Source organism: Pempheris klunzingeri, chromosome 3, assembly GCF_042242105.1.
Source record: "Pempheris klunzingeri isolate RE-2024b chromosome 3, fPemKlu1.hap1, whole genome shotgun sequence".
Classification (NCBI taxonomy): Eukaryota; Metazoa; Chordata; class Actinopteri; order Acropomatiformes; family Pempheridae; genus Pempheris; species Pempheris klunzingeri.
Genome location: NC_092014.1, coordinates 7,423,857 through 7,439,793, shown reverse-complemented (window position 1 = coordinate 7,439,793; position 15,937 = coordinate 7,423,857).

Here is a 15,937-nt window from a genome sequence, read left to right as displayed (position 1 = left end):
ACCTCAGTTTGATGTAAAATGATATTCACTCTTCTTCCCCATCAACATGCAGACTTTCTCTCTGATATCATGCAAAAGACAGGAATCTGTAAAAACTTTCACCTTATAAGATTCCTCCAGTAGCCGACAGTGTATCAGGTTTATTAATTACAAAGAGCAAGATGCAATGAACTGCTCCATGTGTTCTGGGTTTGTCCTTACAAAGAAGCAATCGTTTTCACAACTTCCTTTTTTTTCTGAGAGGGGGGGCATTAACTAAACTGACAAATGGCAAATTGGTGTTATTCCACAGGAGCCTCTTTGCGTGCGTAGCTGTCTATTTTCTGTATATGCTTAGTGTCTGTGATGATGTCAATGTTGAACACTACTGACTATACGATGCTGCTAATTAGCTCCGACAATTTGAGACTGAGTTTCAGTGTCTGTTTCATTCAGGGTTCAAGATTTGTTGTACCTTAACCTGCTGCTGTCATGATGTCTTTTACATTTGTTGCACCTCCTTTAGAGCATCGCTCTGTTTTGCTTTTTGGTTCCTTTGCTTTGTTACCTCAGAAATATCGCCGTGGCCTTGTATCAGCAGAATAAGTAGAATATGTTCATTTGACTCTGCATGATAAAGATGTAGACGAAATCTGGTCAATTGGTTTAAACTGCAATGTCACTTTTTACAAATCCCTGGTATAGTAATTATATACATATATAATTATATAAAGTCGCAGATTATAAGCCAGTGTATACCAACTGCGTATGTATGTGTCAGTAGTTTTGTAAATGTGTTAGAACCCCTCCATAATATCATGGAGTAGACATGCACGTAGGCAATGTTTCCTGTATACTGTAGCTAACACACGATCATTGCTAACGCTCTGAGAGAAAAGCACTGAACGCAACTGAAACAACAGAAAAAATGATCATCAGTCATGTGATTATTTGGGTCTATTTTTCTCTACTGTGAATGTAGTTATCTCATGTTTCCTCCAGGCCTGCACTTTTCTTAACAAGGTTACATTGCAACAATAACTGGTCATAGTTGAGCCGAGCTCCAGTTTGTGCCGCTCACGTGTTGACATTATATCTGCGTCACAGAGCAAAACGTCTCTTATTCCAAAAAATAAAAAAAACTGGTGATTTTTGAAAAGGTATCCAGAATCCTCAAAGACTTTTCTTATTGAGATAAGAAACAATATTCTTTCTGCTGCTCAGTTTGCACGGTGATACTGTATTTCCTGTGCAGGTGGCTGGAAATTACACGTCCTCGCTTGTTCTGTATGACAAAGTCTTGAAAGTTATCTTTTCAAGGTGTTAAGCTTGATTTTCAACATAATCTGGTGTTTCGTCATTCATGTAAACCAAAAATCTTTAATATTTCAAATGAAGTGATCCATTATATTATATTATATGTTTTTTGTGTGACAATATACATCGATAAAATGTATTCTTCACAATTGCATTTATAGTAACAATTTAAGCTTTGAGTCTGGAAATTTTTGGTTGTTGGACCTTGAAAAGTGCTTGAATTACTCTTAAAAAGCAAACAAACCCTGTGTATGGCATAAGAACAATATAAACACATTGGCCAAATGTTTTCTAATCCAAAGGTGGTAGTCAGGATTGACATGTTTCCCTGTTTAGTTTGTACAATGAGAACAAAGTGTTATTTGTCCATATCGATTAAAACATAACGAGCAAGGACTAATATAACTTCCAGCGACCTGAGTAGGACGTGCAGTTGCAACTTGGGCAGGGATGTAAAATTATGTTTTTTTATAGCAGATGGAAACTTTTTTTTCTTGCTGTTGGTTAAAAGAGTTTGAGGATTGTGGAAAAACCTGATGAAACACCTGCGAGTGTTTTAAAAATAACAGTTGCTCGGTTTTACGACTCAAACCTAACAGTGATTCCAAAGAGGCACAAGCTGGAACTAAATTCCTGTTGACCTTTTCACACCACTTGCCTTTTAGCCTGCATTGTGCCATTGCCTCGATGGCAACAACACTCTCAACAGTGCATTGCCTTAAAGCTTAATGTAGCCGATCCACCACCAGTAGAAACTCCTGATTGTAAAAGGAGGGTAGAAACTTTCCCTACATTCCATCACACTGAACTGAAACAGTGACTCCGCTGGTTAGTGATTCACTTTGTACATACTGTAAAGACATAGTATTTTTCTGACTATCAATATGTTTACATAGCATTAAAACATGAAGGCTAAAGGAGTGAAACATGTAACGTTATATTTTCAGCTGGTCAAAGCATCCATATCGTCTGTCAGATGTTGAGCGCGTGGATCCACAGCGTGTTGACATGCTGTGGGTGTCTTCCTGTTCCCTGTAATGCAAATGAAGTTGATGAACTGATGACACTAAAAGGCCCAGTGTGACATGCCACAGTGTGTGTGGCCTGCATGTTGTCTAAATTTAGATCCCTTCTCACAGACCATCAAGTAAACTAATGTGTCATTTTACTATTTTTTTTTCTTCTAAGCACATTTGAGGAGCTAAAACAAGAGAATCTTTGCCATTTTTTGCATTAAAAATGATTCGCATTATTTGACTGTCAAAGTTGTTGCTGATTATTAGCTGATTCGTAGCTGTAAAGTAATTATTTTACTTTTCAAATTAGTAATGGCTATCTGTCTGGGGATCCTGCAGCTTATGAAATTTCACTGCCATTCAGCCTAAAATAAAGATATGAAAATATGAAAATGAAAATTCACGTTGAAAACAGCAGTTTAATCTCTGGGAAAAGCTAGAGTACGCTTGAAAGCTAGAAGACGCTCAGACCCTTTTGAGGTCATTTTAAAGCATGTCCTGTCACGATGGTTCTCTCTTTTAGCAGTCTGTAAGTTATAAAACGCATAAACAAAAAAATCACATCTGCAAACATGTGAAAAATGTCTCTTTAGCATGAAAAACACCACATTTGTCTCTAGAAAAATGTCTTTAATTGTGGAATCAACTATTGTTCAAATTGTGGATTATTGATCAGGCTTTTTAAAAACTGACACAACTTCTTTTGAAACATCAACAGTAAAAAGAGGCTCTTCCTCCAGCCTGGACAGGATTTATACATTGAGTCCCACTTTGTGTATCCCACAATGCCCCCTGCTGCCCTCTTTGTAACAGCCTGAGCATTACAATTGATGCCCTTTACATTACATCCAAGCGGCTAACAGCAGTAGAGCTGCTGTGGAATTTGAATACCCGTTGGCCCCTTTCACCATAACTTCCTTGTTACAGGGTGGTTACCATAGTAACGGTCCAAACATCAGTTACCATTAGTTACTGAAGGCTGTAAACCTGAAAGGTCAATGCCGTCCGCAAACTTTTGTCACGTTACAACCCCTGGAAAAGCCTAAACTGGCACTGTTTCATGCCACTTTGCCCAAAGCTACTCACAGTTGGAGACTTTAAAATGTTTAGAGTGAATCTTTTTTGGCTTCTTTTAATCATTACCTCAATTTCTTTCACCTAATGATTAAATGTGTCTCATTCTGGCATTTATTTCCCATTATAATGTCTTTTGTATATATTTTTTTTTTACTTTGTGATGACAATATTAATGTGTCTGCTGTAGTTTTCACATCTGAGGCAAATAGGAGCTCGGCCGCTCTGCTTGGTCTTCAACAATCTGAAGGCTCACAATGAAAAACAAAAGACGGATCACTGCTGTATGTTGAGCGAATGATCATCTCGGATCATTAGAGCACAGGGCTGCAAATTGTGACGTCACTCTACTGCAGTTTATATTTCTGATGATGACATCTAAGAAATAAATAAAAATCACATGTTGCTGTGTAAACTGAAAACTTGTTCTTGGTGTTTCTTTAAACTGATCGGCCATCTTGCTTCAGGAGAACAGATGTTGCTGCTGCTGTTGTAGAAAAGGCTGGTTTGCTGCAGGCTTGTGGTCACAATGTGGAAACTGACTGCTGATTCTAAGCTTTGCATTCATAAATAGTTTGTATTGTTGAAAATAAACTGAATATGTAAAATAGAAATAGATAAATGATAAATTATATAGATGTATAAACACAACCTTCTCTGTGAATATGCAGACAGTTGCAGCCTCTGAGCCACTAGAGTGCAGCAAAGTATTTCAGGTCCTGTAAGTGACGCCCATCCTCAGCCAGTTCTCTGATTTACCACTAGGTTTAACATGCAGTGGTTCTCATTTACTTGCTTTTGTTGTAGATTTTCACATTTTCTGTAAAGGACTTAAATTAACACCATCATGTGAGACACTATCAGAAAATGGGGAGATATTATTATTATATTTATTATCCTATTTATTATTACTATCATATTTAAAACGGCTGATGGACCATAAGAGCAGCTTTAAAAGGTGTGACCTGTGGTTTTTGTATCCACTATAAATACTGCACTGTATATTGGTCAAAAGGATTAAATGTCTTTTCAAACAAGGTTTGTATGCAACTAAAACTGAAAAGCGCTCAGGAGCTATAATGTTTTTGATATTTAGCCTTCTACCGTTTTTCCATTGTCCTCTTCAGAGCTTGAGTGGTATTGATTAGCCCTGTCGAGGTTCAGCTCTTGATTTTAAATATGTAAAGGCCTCTGACATCTTTTTCTTTCCAGACACAGTGTTAAAGTTGCACATACTATAAGCAGTGGGTTTATGCTCAGTAATCTGCAGCAGACATAAAGCTGAGTGCAGTTGTTCTTACCCACCTGTTGACTAATGGAAGATTCACACCTTTGGATACCACATATACTGCAGTATGAATAAACATGAATGAATAATACAGGCCCACATGGTAGAAGCGCTGGCCAGTGCGGGCGACCGCTCAGTGCCGTGTGACATGGGAAGTCAAACGGCTCGTGACTTGGCACGTTTATCTCTAGATCAAAGTTGCTGTAGTCATGTGTGAGGGATTAGGCTCGTCTCAATCCCTCTTTATCCTGCGGCTCAGTCTAACACCTGAAGGGTACTGTCTTTACTTTCACTCTGATGCTGCTGCAGGGGGCAGAGACAGGTCTTCTCATTATTACATGTCTCCATTAGCTAGTGGGGAGAGGTCTTGTGTTTCCAAGTCTGGGATTTTTGATGGATAAAAGAGCAGCTAAAGGACGTTCTGCTACCCGTCAAGTACGTCATAAAGCAGACAAGTGGAGTCAGACGGCAGCCTGGACAGGAAGGAGGTCTAAGCACCATCTCTAGAGAGAGTGAGTCACAACTACTTGTCATTTTCAGAGCACATTTACTAAAGCAGTGGTTTCTGGGAGTATCACATGAAAAGCTCATCTTTTTCTGTTGAATTTCAAATCCACCAACATTAAATGTTTGAATATTTCTGACACTAAGCATTGACGACCAAAAGATGAACTTGTAAAATGAAAATATGCTCCAAAAAAGAGGCTGTGACCTTTTAATGTATTTTCTTTATCACACATTCATCAGTTCATTCTGCAGTGATGGTTTGCTTTGTAATACCAGGTGAGTTTTACTACAGTGTCCCCGTAGTGATAACCTTACTCCCTCTCACTAAAAAGGACACACTGTCGCTGCCGATTCTTCTCAGGGAACTGGTCTGACCTTTAACAAATGCAGTATATCCACGTAAATAGATGTGCTACAGCCTCTGGAGCGCATTACCAGCATGCTGGGATTTCATTCTACTACAGCTACAGGGATTATCAGTGTGAGACCAACAGGGGACCACAGAGATTAGCAGCCAATTTAAATACAACTACCTCTTTGTGTCTACAACATATAAATTAAAATAAAATAAAAATGAAAATATGCACTCAGGGTGTATTTTTTATGACAATTCAAGGACAAAACAAGTTGCCACTATTTGTCAGTGTAGGGAGAGGACAGCTTCTGTGTGACAGGCCGGTGCTGATGGGTGATGCTGATGTCTGCCTCTTCCTTCTGTGTCCAGGTCTACATGACATGAACACGTGGTGAAAGTCAAGCCACTGAACTACGCCCACAGACGCAGAGAAATACGAGACAGGAGAAAAAAGGAGGAGAGAGACATGGGGTGAGACACACACTGCATTAATGTGATAAACGGCTTCCCTTTCCTGTTTAGAGGCTGTTTTTCTGCATTCTGGCTTACAGTACGTGCTGAAACCCGTCTTTGTAACGCTTGGTTAGAAATACTAGAGCTGGAATGATCAGTCCTTTAGCAGATTGATGTGGTTCCAGTTCCAGACTAATATGCAAATTAGCTGCTTTCTATGTCATATTTTTTGGGTTGTTTGTTGGTTGCAGGACTAATATTCAGATTTACAATCAAATCATTGTTGATTTATTCCATATATTCAGATTCAGATTCAGACAACTTTGTTTATCCCCAAGGGGAAATTCATCTGTAGTCCTCCCAGTACAAACATCTGTACCTACAACAGACAACCAATAACTAATAGTTAAATCAAGGGAAAGCATATTAAGGACAAGGGACAGTAGGAGAGACAAGTTAATACATATTATCATCACTGCTGTTCAAGTTAGAATATATGATTAAAGACCCACTCTATCAAAGCTGCATTCAAGCTCCTATATCCTGTACACGGCCTGAGGATTTGATGCTAAATTTGCACGATTTATTTCATATGCTGTTTCTTTATTGGATTTTTAAAAAGTTCTCAGATATGGAAATTATGTTTACATGGATCCAATTTAATGATAAGTCTAGTTTATAACTTATCGATGATATGACTGATCTATGCTATCGAGCATCAAAGCAGAAATCCAACATCAATGCAGAGTACAAGAGTAGAGTTACTTCAAAAAAAGGGCAGGTATATCTTACGTCATTTGCTCTCACCATGTAAATATGAGTAAACCTCCAGGGTACTGTACAGTAGCTTGAATGGGCTGACACTGCACATTTAACATCAGCCTTCATTATAACTGTTTCACTCCAGAAAAGCCCCGTAATTACCACTTTCACATCAAACTTTCATTGCAATTTGGGTCTCAACATATGTTCAGTTAAAACAGCATCAGTGAGACAAAAGAAGTTGGTCAATTATTCAGCAGCCTTTCACAGGACTCTCTGCTAATCCCGCCATGCTCTGCTGGACTAATGACAGCAGCAGGTGCAGGCAGCTGTGACAGCACAGGACCAAATTATGGTCAAATCCTGGTCTAAATGTGTTGGTTTTGTCCTTAAACTGTGGAAATAATAAGCTTGGCCCCAGTTTATAAGACCTCCAGACAGGGATTTATTGACTGTTTATAGGCTGCTTGTTTGATGCTCTGATTTCCATTTGATTCTTCATCCCGATCACAAAAATATTATCATTGATTTATTTTCCCCTGACATCCAAAGTTTGATGATGAGTATTGAGTTTTTACAGCCAGCTCCGTTATGTTTGTGGTTAATTCTCAAAACTTAAGTGCAACCCTGTAGCGGATCTACACAATGTGCTGTTTGAGTGGATTTGAAGTTTGAGTTTCTAAGCTGTTAATGTACTTGTGGAGTTATTAGAAAACAGAGGTGGGATGTTGAAACGGACAGAAATCTTTGCACAGAGCCTGTGATTGTGAACTGCATGTTAAGCAGGTGTCCTTTGACTGTGGCACACACACAGTGCATTAGTTTTCTAAAATAGTTGTGAGGCCTTCAGATGCACCAAGATCAACCCCTCCCCCACCTCCGAAACACACAATAAACCTCATACCGCCTTTTCTCTATCACACCAAATCTTTAATGGAAAAGGAATGCAAATAACTTGTTTCTGTCTTTCTTTCTATTCTTTTCTCTCTTTTTTTAATTTGAAAAGACTCTTTCATGTGCTGCTGCATAATGTAGGGTTGTCATAGCAACAGCCTCCCTCATAAGAAGGGAGGGGCTTGACTGGAAATCGCGCTTACTGCTGGTGCTGGGATGTCCCATCAGGAGTAGAGCTGCTGTTGCTTCATGTGTAAAGGATGTATATGGGAGTTGTGTTTTTTAAGATTAATTATCTGTGCCATGCATGTTTTAAATGGAGGAATGTAACTACTGTGGGTGCATTGTGGGATGCTTGTGGGTGCTTAAAGGGGGAAACAGGTCACCTGGTTACAGACGTGAGAGGTAAACATCACCAGGAGGTCACAGGTCCACACAAGGCCAAACATCCCACTTAAAGATAAAGATAAAGATAAAGATAAAACTTTTTATTGATCCCTCAGTGGGGAAAGTTCACTGTTACTTCAGTTGAGACTAGAAATGTGACAAACCATCGTAACAAAGCAACAAATTCCTCAGAAAGAGGAAGAATCCTAAATGCACCTCAATTCAAGTCTCACCAAATCACATAAAAGTCAACTTGATTGTAAAATGAGTAAATATGATGGTTATGATTATGGGATATTAACATGACATGAAAATGTAAGGAAACACTGACATAGTTGTTAATGGTTCTCAAATAGCAATAATGGAAAAAAAGAAACACAGTATTCACTACTCCTATCTGACAACTGCAACTCTCTGGTACACTGCACATGTGTTAACAAATAGAAATTAACAACAAAATCTATCTATATATCTATAATCTTTTATGTCCTCATCAGTTAACTGTAGAAATGTCTGCAGTCTACTTCATACCCATTTGTGGCCACTATTTGCAATTTTAAGAGCATATATTTATATAATATCTTAAACAAGTCCATACACTGATTTAAAAACTAAAATGTCTCTAAAATGTAAATATCACTTGGTAAATGAAAAGTAGTAATTTACAGGCTCCTCAAAACAAGGAATCACAATTTAGTATTTTGTGAATCACATATTACATAAAAACAGCTTGTATAACAACGGTAGGGAAAAATACAAATAATGCATGAACGCAAGTCTATTTTTACAAGTGAATGTAATATTGATGAAGTTTTTTTTTGTTCTTCCGGATTGGATGAGCTCTGACTGCATCCGGCTGCGGGTGTCTTTCCCTTTTATTGTCGGCGGGTCCTTTAATACGTGAGGTGGAAGCGACTCAGTCAGTTCAGCTGTAGTTTGTTGATGCGGAGCAGCAGACAGGACGGAGGAAACAACCACAGCAGATAAACCGGGAAAAGTCCACTCAGGATCACCGTCATCAGACACATCCGCATGGGTCAGTGTAGCGTTCACTCCGGCAGATAAAACAACATTTAGGTGAGTGGATCGGAACTTCCTGCATGTGTGTTTCTGAACGAGCTGAGATTGAATGAACGTCCACATTTTGTCCCACTTTATTCTAAGAGAGACTTTTGGACAAATGCATTCAACCAGAAGAGCAGAATTAAACCTATGAATTAACATTAGCCTGAATGAGTCCAATTATGGAAGCCTAAAGGGGACTATATTAAAAAGATGAAGTTAAAAAAATGAAAATGTAATTCCGCAGTAGCGTTATAATTGTCCACACATGTGTCTGTGTTATTTGAGTCAAAATGAAAGTGCAATAATTTCAAATTTCTTTTGCAAGCACAAGTACTGATGTTCTATGACCTTAAGGAAAAGTGGAAAATGTCAATTCAAACTTGAAGATTAAAGTGCAATAATGCAGCTGGATTTTTCATTTACGTAAGCAATATTTAAGTCACAATTAAGATTAAGATGCAGTTTTCTAACAATTTGAACATTAAAATGGCATTTGATATTTCATTTTTAAAGACATCTCCTGCTACACAGTGGACAATATTCAAATACAAACAGCGCCCCCAGTCTGTTGCATTTACATTCACATCACCACACTCTCTTTAGTGTCTCAGTGAAAATGCAGTCCTCTCATCAAGCTGGGTTCTCAGTTAGACACATCCATATTCAGTGATTTGGACCATTAAATGGTTTGGTAGGATTTTTTTCTATAGTCCAGACAGATTTCTCAATGTTTCTTTTAAATTAATTCATACCACCATTTGCAACATTGGCTTCTGTTTTTTACACACCAGGCGACAGAGCGAAACATGTAATTCTAATTCTTCCACAAAGCGCTTCTTTACATTATAAAAAAAGAGGGGGAGAGGTCAGGTCACGCAGCGACGCCTGAAGTGTGTGTAGGCGCTGTCTGTAGCCCTCCACTGAGCAGAGCTGGACAGACAGACAGAACACAGCGCTCCTGTCTGGCAAGGACACTCCTCTGAGAATTCACAGCATGAACGCTTGAGCTCGTTGGAGGCGCAGCATTTTTTTGAGAAGAGATGCTAAAGTTGCTATGACAAGGAATGGCACCAGGAGATTTGTGAATCGTCAAATATTCGACTATTTGAGTTCACCCCTAATTGGATTATTGCATTTTGATTCTCATTTTTACACCAATAACACATACATATCTGGAAAATGATAATGCTGTTGATTTTACATTTCAAGATTACACTATTGCTTTAGTATAGCCTAGTCCCCTATATGCTTCCTTATCCAATCATATAAAGTGCAAATGTTCAGACTGTGCTGTGTGGTGTGTTAATCTATGAGTGTGGACTACAATAATCCATTTACAGCATCAGCAGGTCTTTTCCCAAACCAAATGTTCAGCAGACTCATGTATATGTCTTAAATCTGTAAAAACTTGAATGGACCTCTGTGCCCACTGATGCTCTTGCTGAGTTATAAGTTAAGGGGATCTCGTATATGAAGTGGCTCGATTGTTTTATGTACATACTTTCATGTGGATTGACTTGGTATTGGTAAAAAACATAATTAATTGCCACTTTACAGCTGCAGTAATTACTGGCATGGAGCCATAAGTATAATTGATTATGTTGTTTGTTCCACCTGCACTTTTTCTGCTATGATAAGTCAAAATATTTGCTATGCAAATAAACAAGAGTACTAGATTAGTCAAATTCAGCTTAGCATGGTCTTGATCATGTTAATTCAGTTAATATCATCTGTAAATTCACACATCAGCAAAGCATGAAATCCTTTTGGCTTGAGTTTGGAAACCACTGCTTTAAAAGGCGCTTTAAAGGAATAATTACAAATTTAGCAGAGCGTTAGATGACAACATCAATAGCTCACTGCTCCCATGTCTGTACGCCTGGCTAAAAATAGGCATGCAACTCATGATAGTTTGTTTTTGCATTTTCTGCTAACAGCAAACATGTATCTTTAGATATGCTGGTGGGCAGATTTTATTTTTATTTTAGAAAGAACCAGGCTAGTTGTTTATGGTGCTGGAGCTAGCTAGCTTTACTTAGAAGAATACTGGTGGCAGGGCCTAAGGCTCGCCAATGAATACACTTTATTTACTGTTCTGTTTGTTTGTTTTTGTACTTTAGTGCTGTTTCACCCTGATAGGATAATCAATTCCTGGTTCTGCCTCCATAGTTATATACACAGATATGAGTTTGTTTCTCCTCATCTAACTTTCAGCAAGAAAGTGAAATAAGCATATTTTCCCAAAATGTCAAACTATTCCTTTAACTTTATATTTGAAAACATTTGTGAAGTTAAAACGTCTAACTAGCAAAGAGGAAGCAAAGTGTGAAGTTGGGTAAACTGTGATGGGCATTTTAACTTGACTGTGTGTAATTTATAGGAACACTTCTTTATACATTATTCAATGATAAAGATAATGTTTAGTTGCATAACTATTATCATCACTTGTCTTTACATAACAGCAGCATATGACTAAGCCAAATTCATGTCATTAGATGGCTTCATTCAAAACTCAGATAAACTCAGAGTATTTAAAGTGTCATTTCTCTCTCTCTCTTTCTCTCTCTTTCTCTCTCTCCCTCCTCCTTTGATGTCTGATCTGTAGTTTTTCTATGGCCGCTGTTTTTTTAGCCATCGTGACATTAGAGGTGCTTGAATGCAGAAAGTGATTCTGGGAACAGGAAGTAGAGAGTGATGCAGTAAAAGGCTGCATAACTCTCCCACCACTGCAGTATGCTGTGCTGTGCTGCAGCTGCAGCACTGCAACTGGGAGAGTACTGTCATGTCAATCAAAGAAATAAACAGCCATGCAGAGGACTCGGTGCACTGAAGTAATGCAAAATGTACAATCAACCTCACTGTCTGCTACTTACAATAGCTACAATAGCTGGCTAACTACTTTTACAGTAATTCCACTTTGGTAGTTTATATATAAATGTGCACAGTCTTCCAATATTTTTCAATTAGAAATGCCTTTTAGTCAGCCAACAACTAAACTAAACTAATAAAACAAAGGAATTATGGCTGGTATTAAGTCTCATTACTTAAATCAAATAAAATCAAATTTAGTATCAGAAAGTGTTGATTTAGTACCAAAATGCAGGTATCATATCATCACTAGTATTGAAGTACTTCATGTAATATGATAGTTCCAGGTCAGCTTTATTGGGGCTTTTGTGTTAGATTGTACAGGTGTTCCAAATAAACTGGAAACTCAGTGTATTAAGTTACTGAAGAGTTGTGACCATTTCACTTTGAATGTCCCATATTAGGCCAAATGCACTTTTTAATGTCGTTTCATCATAAATGTCGGTCCCCAGTTTGCCTACAGACGTGCAAACTATGAGAAAAGACTGTTCTCCCTCTTTTTCTCCTGCTCCATCTTTCATTAAATGTGTGTGAAAACACGCAGTTTAGATTTTGCTCCATTTATGATGTCATAAGGGGATCTGTTGTAGATGTGACCTGCTAGACCCCTTCAGCAAGCTGACTGTCGTCACCCACTGAAAACCTCACTGTCCACTTCTTTTTTTTTTTCCCCCTCACCAATGCCAGCTCCTGGCGGCATGAAAATGTCAAAGGTGAGAGCAAAGCAGCAGAAAACGGAGCGTTCAGAAAGAGGCTGAAATGTCTGGTGGGAGAAAAATAATGTATTTTTCGAACATTAAACCATGAAAACTTGTTCTAGTAGGACCCCCAAATACAAATATGAACTTGGAAAAACCTTTAACGCTACTGTAATTGAGGAGATGAAGGTGACCATGACCATTTGATTATCCAGATAAAGACAGACTTCATTTTCCAATGCAAATGTCGACTGGTGATGGTATTGATGTTTTTTCTTCAGCTTGTACGGTGACTGAAGGCCCTGCAGGCTTATTGTTCTGAACTGTTCCCTGTGACAGGATCAATGGGCTTGGTGCTATGAGCTCTGCTGGCGCTCCACAGGCTAAAGCTAATTGATTAGCATTGGGCATCAGCCAGCTTAGTGACTCTTAACCGAGTAGTAGCTCTGAGTGTAAAGGATTTAGTGTGTGTGTGTAAAGGGTCGTAATATTTCCTGCTAAACAACAGCAACAAGAGGTCCTGATCTGGTGAAAAAATGCCTACCACAACTTCTCAGAGCCCAGGACCTTTAAATGAAAAATATTCAATGTATGAAACAGAGAAAAGCAGCAAATCCTCATATTTATAAAACATTGACTATTTGGCATTTCTTCTTGATAACTTTAAGTCCTTCCACACCTACTCAGTTGTTCTGTTTTTGATGATGTCGAGCACAACTAGGATGGGACTCACATGAAGGCATGATGTAATGTGTATGTCATGCTCCAGCCAGCAGGGGATATCAGCGTAGCATGAAAGGACCATGACCCACCCAGATAATTACCATAAGCATAAAAATGGACCGATGATGCTTTACAAACGAAAAGAGTCACTAGCTGGCAGCATAAACCCAAACCACATGAAGGGAAATGAGTAGCAAAATATATAGTTGTCCATAAATCAGTCCCTCTTTAATGGCTCTGTTTCAGCTTATTGGTCCTGTTCAAGAATGATGAAGAGGTAGAGTTAAAAAAAAAAAACAAAAAAAAAACTGGTAGTTCACAGCAACCAGTAATCATGTGCACAGTGTGTTTTGTGTGTCTGCCCACTCTCTCCTCTCTCTGTCATTCAGACAGACCGTTTGCATTTCAGATTATTCTGTGTTCTCTCACCGTCTTCTCCATCTAGGTTGAGCAAGTTGTCTTTGTTTTCTTTGGAAACGAGAGAAGCAGAAATCAAAATAACCCCAACAATCAGGTATTCTTGTTTATTCCTGTCTTGGTCCAACTTAGTCTGACTCACTTTAGTTAAACATTCGTCTTCTATCAGTCCACCTCTGAGCCTGGTTTCTTCCCGTTAAAGGGGAGTTTTTCCTGCCACTGTTTAATATCTGATGCTTTCTCATTCTTGAATCCTTAGTTTTGAATTCTTGAATCGTTGGGTCTCTCTCATTATTAAAGAGTTTGTTCTAGACCTGCTCTTTATAGAAAGTGTCTTGAGATGACACTGTTATGAATTGGCGCTACATAAATAAAGATTGATTGAGTCCTCCTGTACTTCTCCATCTGTCCATGTCTATTTATATGCTTTCAGGCATCAAAGTGATGTTATTAGTTTGGTCTGATAGTTGTGTATATAATGACTATATTGTTGGAGCTACAAAATGCACAGTGATTCTACATCTTTTAAGCGATGCATCCAGCTGATTTCCCTTCACTTGGTTATACAAATGACAGTCACATCATATAAAGCTAAGCTGAAAAAGAATTGAATCACAGTATTCCTGCATCCGTTCAGAGCCCTTTTCTCTGCTGAAGGTAATCCAGTTAAGTGGGAGTGGACGTGCAGAGGGAGAACAGATGCATTTGGATAATTACTTTCAAATATTGTTTGTGGCCTGCCAACAAGATTAAAGTGCTCAAGAAATGGGAATCTCTCTAGGGTCATATATGTCTGTGTTACTGTATGTAGCAAAGTGTGTGTTGGTGTGTACAGCCTGAAAAGACAGCATGAGTGATTTTGTTGTTGTGGAACCACCGATGTTTCTCTGCCAAGATGGAAGTCTGAAAACTACGGTAACAATGAGGGGAAGGTGGCCCTCTTGGTGTCAGAACAGGATGCTCTTTTTGTGTGTGTTTTGGGATGCTGGAGCTCCAAAAATTCAGTTAGCAGAAACATCTATAAACACTTTTGCACACACTGCTAAAAGAACCAGGTTTTAAACTTAAATACTTTCTTCGCATGGACACAAATATTTAGTGGTTTCAGTATTTTTCTTTACTTATTCTTTGGTTGTTGAATTTAAAAAAACAATCTCACAACGAGGTCCATTTTGTAGCTTTCCTGCAGCTTTCAATCATTTCGCAAACCACTTTGGTTTGTTGTGGAATTATATAGATAGAAATATATAGATTTTCAAATGTCAATTTCACTTTAGAAAGAAGAAGAGAAAGAGGACTTTGAAGTGCTCAGATAAAATCAGCGTGTAATATGATTAAAAGCACCAGAGCAACTATTAAATGGACTTTGTGGTTTTCTCCAGAGACCAAACCTTGAGCCTTAGTTTTACATTGTTTTATTCATGCAAACCTCTTGCATGACTTCCTTTTTAGATAACATTTTATTAGAACACGAATCAACGAGTGGATGTGTGCGTTGTGGGTAAATCGGGTTGGTTCTCTTCCTCTTGTCTCTTGTCTTTGGTTCCGTTGCATCATCATATCTTGTTTACCAGCTTTGCGTCAGTGCACAGAGTCCCCCCGGGGGAAAACAGGACAGACGGCTTGTTTAGCTGGTGGATAAGTGCAGTTTCACTCTGCAAACCATCATGTTCTGTATCTGACTGCACTGTGATCATTATTCACAGAGTATTTATGATTATTGTGGTATTCTGTGGCCATCTTGTTTCTATTACTGCTACTTTGGCCAGCTGTTGCTCTTGCACTCTTAAGCCAAGGTTTCGCACACAATGGAAAAACTTACTATTACACGCTGTTCAGCTCTTTAAGGGGGGTTAGCTTTGACAGGTTGGACTTATATCCTTAAAAATGATGTCAGTGCAGTTTGCTGAGGAGAAAAGTAGCACTCATGGGCCAGACAAAACAGCATAAAGCATGTAACGTAAAGATATAAAGTACCATGCTGTGCCTGTTGTACCAGGGTCAGTGCATGACATACTTTGACAAATTTGGTTCCTGTTGGAATATTTGGTTTCCCTTGCTCTTCCCTCTCTGTCAGACGCCCCGTCCTCCGTCACTCCTTATCTGTATCTCCTCCATGCTAGTCATGCCTCCG